Genomic DNA, 7,177 nt, shown 5'->3' on the forward strand with positions numbered 1-7,177 from the left:
CAGCTTGAAAGTCTGTGAATGAGTGGCAGAGTGAAGAGTTCACCCCCACTCGGCAGAAGCCCAAAATACAGTGGTTGGTTGATTGATTGATTGATTGATTGTTCAACCTTGAGCTGCGGCCCCTCTGAAAATGTTGATGATGTTGATGACCCGGATATACTGCACAGTCCTACAGATATCATAATACTTAACTACCGTTTGTTGCATTCCTCAAAATTAGAATGCGTAACAAGTTTTCAAAAAGGAAAAATTGTTTATTAGAGTCAGTGACTCAAATTCAGTTTTGCGGATTAATTTGAAACCAAGAATTCATGTAAAAGATTAGATGGGATTTGAACCTTTTCTTACTGACACATTTGTCAACATTTAATCTTGTTAAGTCCACAGTGTCGGTACTTCTACTGTTGGAAGTTCAGTTCTGCAAAAGAAACAAACGCCTCTACTTTGGGGTGCATTAGTTCTATTTGACAAGGACAAATTATTTTCGCCTCAGGAAACAGACAAGTTTCTCACCAGGAAAACATCCATCCATCCATTTTCTACTGCTTGTCCCTAAGCGATAGTATTTAACTCTACATCTCCATAAAGCTAGGGAGCATATACAGTTAGCAGAGAGGTGCAGCAGAAGCGTGCTCCCCCCATAATCCAGAGGTTGATAGATCGAATCTATCCTCTATCTTGAGTGTTTAAGGTGAAAGGAATCCGCGAGGCTCCACTTACACTGTTGGTTTTCACGTCATGATAAGAACACCCATTGTGCAGACTTCACGCCGAAGAACAGTCTAACCATTTTCGTGTTGCCTTTTTTGAAAATGTCAATGTTAAAGTTCTGCATCTAATGAGCATAAACATGAAATGGAAAATAAATTAATTGCTCACAGACAGGGTAGACAGTGTTTCCCTGAACGGGAATTGAACCCGGGCCGCAACAGTGAGAGCGCCGAAACCTATCCACTAGACCACCATGGAGATCACAACTAGTCCAGACACTTGCCTTCTGCCTGCCTTTTTGACGGATGCACGAAGCCCCCACACCATGTCAGTTGTACAAAGTCAGAAATGTGTTTGGCAAAAGTCTTTGAGCGGGAACTTTTGTGTCTTAGGAAACTCCTGCAGGAATATGGACTTGGGCTTGGAAAAAGTATACAACTCTAACAAGAGCGAACAGACGTTCCTTTCTCATGTCCTCTTTTGACTCCTTGGTGTAGTCTGTGTTGAGGGTGAGGTTGTTGTTTCCACACAATGTCACCAGACAGGCCATCTCCCTCCTGCAAGTCGCTCCGTGCCGACCAGTGATACGTCACTGCGGTGTGATCCGAATACAGGAACAAATACAAGTGGCCTGAATGTCTACGGTAGGGGTGCAGATTTTCAGAAGAAAGGTTGACAAAAACATACATATCCACCTTTTAGCCATACCAAGTCAATGAAACAAAACTGTCCTTTGCTATATTGAATAATTGATGTTGAAGATGAATACATTTTTGCATTTTTGTTTCTGGCACAGATGCCATGAACCTTTCTGAATCCACTTCTCTTTTGGAAAGTCTACCTTTTTCACTATCCTGGGGCTTCATCCTTATAACTGTGTGGGAAAGTCAGATCAAAAGCCTTTGTAATCTGCATACGTAAAAAAATTATTTAGGTGATAAAACATGGTATATTTACACTTTCACTCATTTTATGTTGTATTTGGACTGCTGCACACATTCTCGCCCCGGGTTGTGTTCTTTTTGATCACATTCCTAGCGTAAAGAACTCTCAAGCCCATGTTTTGGCCTGATTTCCACAAGTTTTCCTGAGCATTCCAAATGAGGACCAAGCTAGATCTAATTGCTTAGGTCAGGAAAGAAGCAAGTGGGTTACCAGAACAGAAATGGCTGTGTTGGGATTTGAACCCACGCTTCCTGAGAGACTGGAGCCTAAACCCAGCGCCTTAGACCACTCGGCCACACAACCGCCATAAATGTGTTATAGATGATCAATTTATCGGCATTATGAGACGGCAAACATGACATGGGATCACTTTGGTTGTGGCGTGGCAGGGATAGGCTTGGATCGTTTGCTTGTCCTTTACAAAACACTAGCAAATGCAGTCCTTGTTAGTATAGTGGACAGTATCTCCGCCTGTCACGCGGAAGACCAGGGTTCGATTCCCTGACGGGGAGGTGATTTAGGTTCCTCTTATTTTCATCAGTAAACATCTTCTTCAACCTTGAGCAGTGACCACAGTATCCCTCTCCGAAAATTGTATCAATCAATCAATGTTTTTTTTATGTAACCCTAAATCACAAGTGTCTCAAAGGGCTGCACAAGCCACAATGACATCCGCGGTACAGAGCCCACATACGGGCAAGGAAAACTCACCCCAGTGGGACGTCGGTGACAGTGACTATGAGAAACCTTGGAGAGGACCGCATAAATGGACCCCCTTTCTCCCTCCCTAGGGAAAACCGAAAGCAATGGATGTCGAGCGGGTCTTACATGATATTATGAAATTCCAGTCCATAGTGGAACCAACATAACAGTGAGAGTCCAGTCCATAGTGGATCCAATATAGTAGCGAGAGTCCCGTAATGTTGTATTGCTTGGTGCCGGGGATACTGCACAGTCCTACAGATATTAAAGTACTTTACCACCGTTTGTTGCATTCCTCGAAATTAGGATGCATAACAAAATATCAAAAAGGGAAAATTGTTTATTAGAGTTAGTGACTCAAATTCAGTTTTGCGGATAAATGGTCCCTAGTGTGTGAATGTGAGTGTGAATGTTGTCTGTCTATCTGTGTTGGCCCTGCGATGAGGTGGCGACTTGTCCAGGGTCTACCCTGCCTTACCCTTGATTGTAGCTGAGATAGGCACCAGCGCCCCCAGCGAGCTCATATGGAATAAGCATTAGAAAATGGATGGATGGATGGGATTAATTTGAAACCAAGAATATATGTAAAAGATTAGAAGGGATTTGAACATTTTCTTACTGACAAGTTTGTCAGCATTTAATCTTTTTAAGTCCACAGTGTCGGTACCTCAACTGTTGGAAGTCCAGTTCTGCGGAAGAAACAAACACCTCTTCTTTGGGGTGCATTAGTTCTATTTGACAAGGAAAAATTATTTCCGTCTCAGAAAACAGACAAGTTTCTCACCAGGAAAACATCAATCAATTTTCTACTGCTTGTCCCTAAGCAATAGTATTTCAATCTACGCCTCCATAAAGCTAGGAAGCATATACAGTTAGTAGAGTGGCGCAGCGGAAGCATGCTGGCCCCATAACCCAGAGGTCGATAGATAGAAGCCATTCTCTACCATCTTGAGTGTTTTATGTGAAAGGTATTTGCTAGGTTCCACTTACACTCTTGGTTTTTAATGTGACCTCATGTTCAACCTCATCATCATTTTGAGAATACATAAACCTGTCAACTTTGTCAATAAAACCATCAAAATTCAACATGATTGCTTTGTACCATGTCTCATGTTTAGTATACTCATCATCTGGCAACAGAGACAACAAAGTTTGGTGCACTTTTCTGGTCGCATGATATAAATCCATAAACCTGTTCAATTCCTCCTTTAGCTCATGTGAACGTGTTTCGTCATTTAACACGACAATGACCCCCTCTCTCAGCATTGAGAGTCTTTACAACTTTAATTTTCTTTCCCCCTGCAAACTTTCAATTTTGTGACCCAGAGCCTTGGGTGTCATTTTTACCACACTTTTTTTCTCCTCAACCCCTCAACCCCTTGCCCATCATTGTCACGTTGAGCCACACTGTCCTCCTGTGGCTGTGTATGTTCGTCAGCGCAGGTGTGTGCTCCCTCCTCCTCCGTTTGGAAAAGTCAACCCACGCGCAAGTCAAGTCAAATAGTCACCAATGCATTAGATTTGTCAATATTTGTGTGCACACATTTTAACACTGGCAATTTTTGTATTATTGTTGCTTCCCTATAAACAACTCGCGTTCCAGTGAGGCAGTTTTTTTACTTAATGTAGCGGTAAAGTCCTGAACTATTACTGCTACTGGTTGCTGAATATAAATGAAGCAAGTTCAGACGTTTGCAGCAAGCTAATAATTGATGTCCAGAATTGTGACTAGTGATGGGTCCGGCAACAGCGATGCATGCGTCGAGCTCATAGAGCAAAACTCTGTGTCGGTGCGCGTACCGCTCTTAGAAAGTCACGTGACCAATCATGAGCTGTTTTGGTCACGTGACCGATACGCGAACTTTGTCGCACTGGCACCCGTGCGCCACCCTGTGTTTATAAGGAAGTGCATTTGTCAACGAGATGCTGCTGCCAGTGCAAGATTCGCCGCACTTCTGTCGTTGGTCATTCGTCATTTATCGTCGTCAGAAATCATTTCCACCGTGTGGGAATATTTTGATCATATATCGGAAAAAAAGGTATTTGTTTTCATTTCCTTGTCGTTTCATCCTGTTCTCTCAAACTTTCCAGCATTGTCCCACCCACACAAACATCCTATTGGTTACATTTAAAAGCGGTAGCAGACAATTTATTAGATAGCTCAGTTGGTAGAGTGGAGTACTGTAGTTGTCCATGCTGAGTTCCTTAGGGCACTTGTTCAAGTCCAGCTCAAACCTATTACCTTTTTACCATGAATTGATTAACTTGGACCCCGATTCATACACGTTGAAAAACTTATTTGGGTGTTACCATTTAGTGGTCAATTGTACGGAATATGTACTGTACTGTGCAATCTACTAATAAAAGTTTCAATCAATAAATCAATCACGATCACATCATTTATTGACTGTATCTATCCATCCATCCATCCATCTTCTTCCGCTTATCCGAGGGCAGCAGCCCAAGCAGGGAAGCCCAGACTTCCCTCTCCCCAGCCACTTCATCTAGCTCTTCCCGGGGGATCCCGAGGCATTCCCAGGCCAGCTGGGAGACATAGTCTTCCCAACGTGTCCTGGGTCTTCCCCGTGGCCTCCTACCGGTTGGACGTGCCCTAAACACATCCCTCGGGAGGCGTTCGGGTGGCATCCTGACCAGATGCCCGAACCACCTCATCTGGCTCCTCTCGATGTGGAGGAGCAGCGGCTTTACTTTGAGTTCCTCCCGGATGACAGAGCTTCTCACCCTATCTCTAAGGGAGAGCCCCGCCACACAGCGGAGGAAACTCATTTCGGCCGCTTGTACCCGTGATCTTATCCTTTCGGTCATGACCCAGAGCTCATGACCATAGGTGAGGGTGGGAACGTAGATCGACCGGTAAATTGAGAGCTTTGCCTTCCGGCTCAGCTCCTTCTTCACCACAACGGATCGGTACAACGTCCGCATTACTGAAGACGCCGCACCGATCCGCCTGTCGATCTCACGATCCACTCTTCCCCCACTCGTAAACAAGACTCCTAGGTACTTGAACTCCTCCACTTGGGGCAGGGTCTCCTCCCCAACCCGGAGATGGCACTCCACCCTTTTCCGGGAGAGAACCGTGGACTCGGATTTAGAGGTGCTAATTCTCATTCCGGCCGCTTCACACTCGGCTGCGAACCGATCCAGTGAGAGCTGAAGATCCCGGCCAGATGAAGCCAACAGGACCACATCATCTGCAAAAAGCAGAGACCTGTATCTATCTGTATCTAAAAAAGATAAAAATATTTTTTTATTTAAATGAAAATATGAAATAATCCTAAATGAAATACAATGATTTGGTTTATATTATTGTACATACTAGGTCATAAAAATGGTGGAGGACTTGGTCACATGGTGTGGAAAGAACCACCTCCAGCTTAATGTGACGAAGACCAAAGAGCTGGTTGTGGACCTGGGAAGGAGGAGGAGTACTCCGGCGACCCCTGTTTCCATCAGGGGGGTCGATGGTAGAGGATTATAAATACCTCGGAGTACACACGGACAACAAGCTGAATGGGTCAAAACACGCTGAGGTCCTCTACAAGACGGGACAGAGCCGCCTCTACTTCCTCAGGAGGCTAGGATCTTTCAACGTCTGTACAAAGATGTTGAAGATGTTCTATGAGTCGGTGGTGGCGGGCGCCTTCTTGTACGTCGTGGCCTGCTGGGGCGGCGGGCTGAGGGTGAGGGACGCAAACAGACTGGATAAGTTGGTAGAGAAGGCCAGTAACGTGGTGGGAGTGGGGCTGGACTCTCTGGCGGTGGTGTCAGAGAGGAGAAGTCTAGAAAAACTCCTAGCCTTTATGGACAACACCTCCCACCCACTACACTCAGATCTTGCGGAGAGAATGAGCACGTTCAGTGGAAGGCTCAGACTCCCAAAATGTAACACGGAACGACACAGGAGGTCCTTCATACCGACAGCCATCAGACTGTATAATGCATATGTTCCTTCTTGACTGCACTTAAATGTAGAATATATTTATACTATTCATATATTATAAATATAATATATGTTATATTATATATCATAATTATTGTCTATTGTGAGCGAACTGTGGTGCTGAATTTCTCCCAGGGATCAATAAAGTACTTTCTATTCTAGTCCATTCTATTCTATTCTATTCTATTCTAAAATCAGTGTCAGTTGAGTCGGTCCATAGGCTGCCTGTAGGGATTTTTAATGTCCAGCAGATGTCAGTATTTAGTGAAACAGTATTGACACAGTATCAATACAGTTTTGCAATGTGTCGAAACGATACATGAAACCTCATCAACCAATCACTAATTGTGATAATCCATCCATTTTCTACCGCTTATTCCCTTTTTGGGGGCGCGGGGGGCACTGGTGCCTATCTCAGTTACAATCGGGCGGAAGGCAGGGTACACCCTGGACAAGTCGCCACCCCATCGCATGGCCAACACAGACAGACAACATTCACACTCACATTCACACACTAAGGTCAATTTAGTGTTGCCAATCAACCTATCCCCAGGTGCATGTCTTTGGAAGTGGGAGGAAGCCGGAGTAGCCGGAGGGAACCCACACATTCATGGGGAGAACATGCAAACTCCACAAAGAAAGATCCCGAGCCTGGATTTGAACCCAGGACTGCAGGAACTTTGTATTGTGAGGCAGACGCACTAACCCCTCGGCCACCGTGAAGCCCTAATTGTGATAATGTTTAACAAAAATATTTATTAACACAAAGTCACGTTATAAAACTCACTTTGTAACAAAAACGGAAAATACACTGCAGCAAAAAAATACTAGCCTGGCACAGTAAAAAAACTGTTGCGC

General features: G+C 44.4%; 1 protein-coding gene and 2 non-coding genes across 3 annotated transcripts in view; 2 read left to right on the forward strand and 1 right to left on the reverse strand.

Annotated features, from left to right (window-relative positions):
• LOC133545570 (gastrula zinc finger protein XlCGF26.1-like) overlaps positions 1–7,177 on the forward strand; it is a 384,938-nt gene that overhangs the window by 254,213 nt on the left and 123,548 nt on the right. The window lies entirely within an intron of this gene.
• trnal-uag (transfer RNA leucine (anticodon UAG)) lies at positions 1,878–1,959 on the reverse strand. The gene has a single exon. It is a non-coding gene; the product is annotated as a tRNA-Leu (tRNA).
• On the forward strand, positions 2,097–2,168 carry trnad-guc (transfer RNA aspartic acid (anticodon GUC)). The gene has a single exon. It is a non-coding gene; the product is annotated as a tRNA-Asp (tRNA).

Source organism: Nerophis ophidion, linkage group LG28 (assembly GCF_033978795.1).
Source record: "Nerophis ophidion isolate RoL-2023_Sa linkage group LG28, RoL_Noph_v1.0, whole genome shotgun sequence".
Classification (NCBI taxonomy): Eukaryota; Metazoa; Chordata; class Actinopteri; order Syngnathiformes; family Syngnathidae; genus Nerophis; species Nerophis ophidion.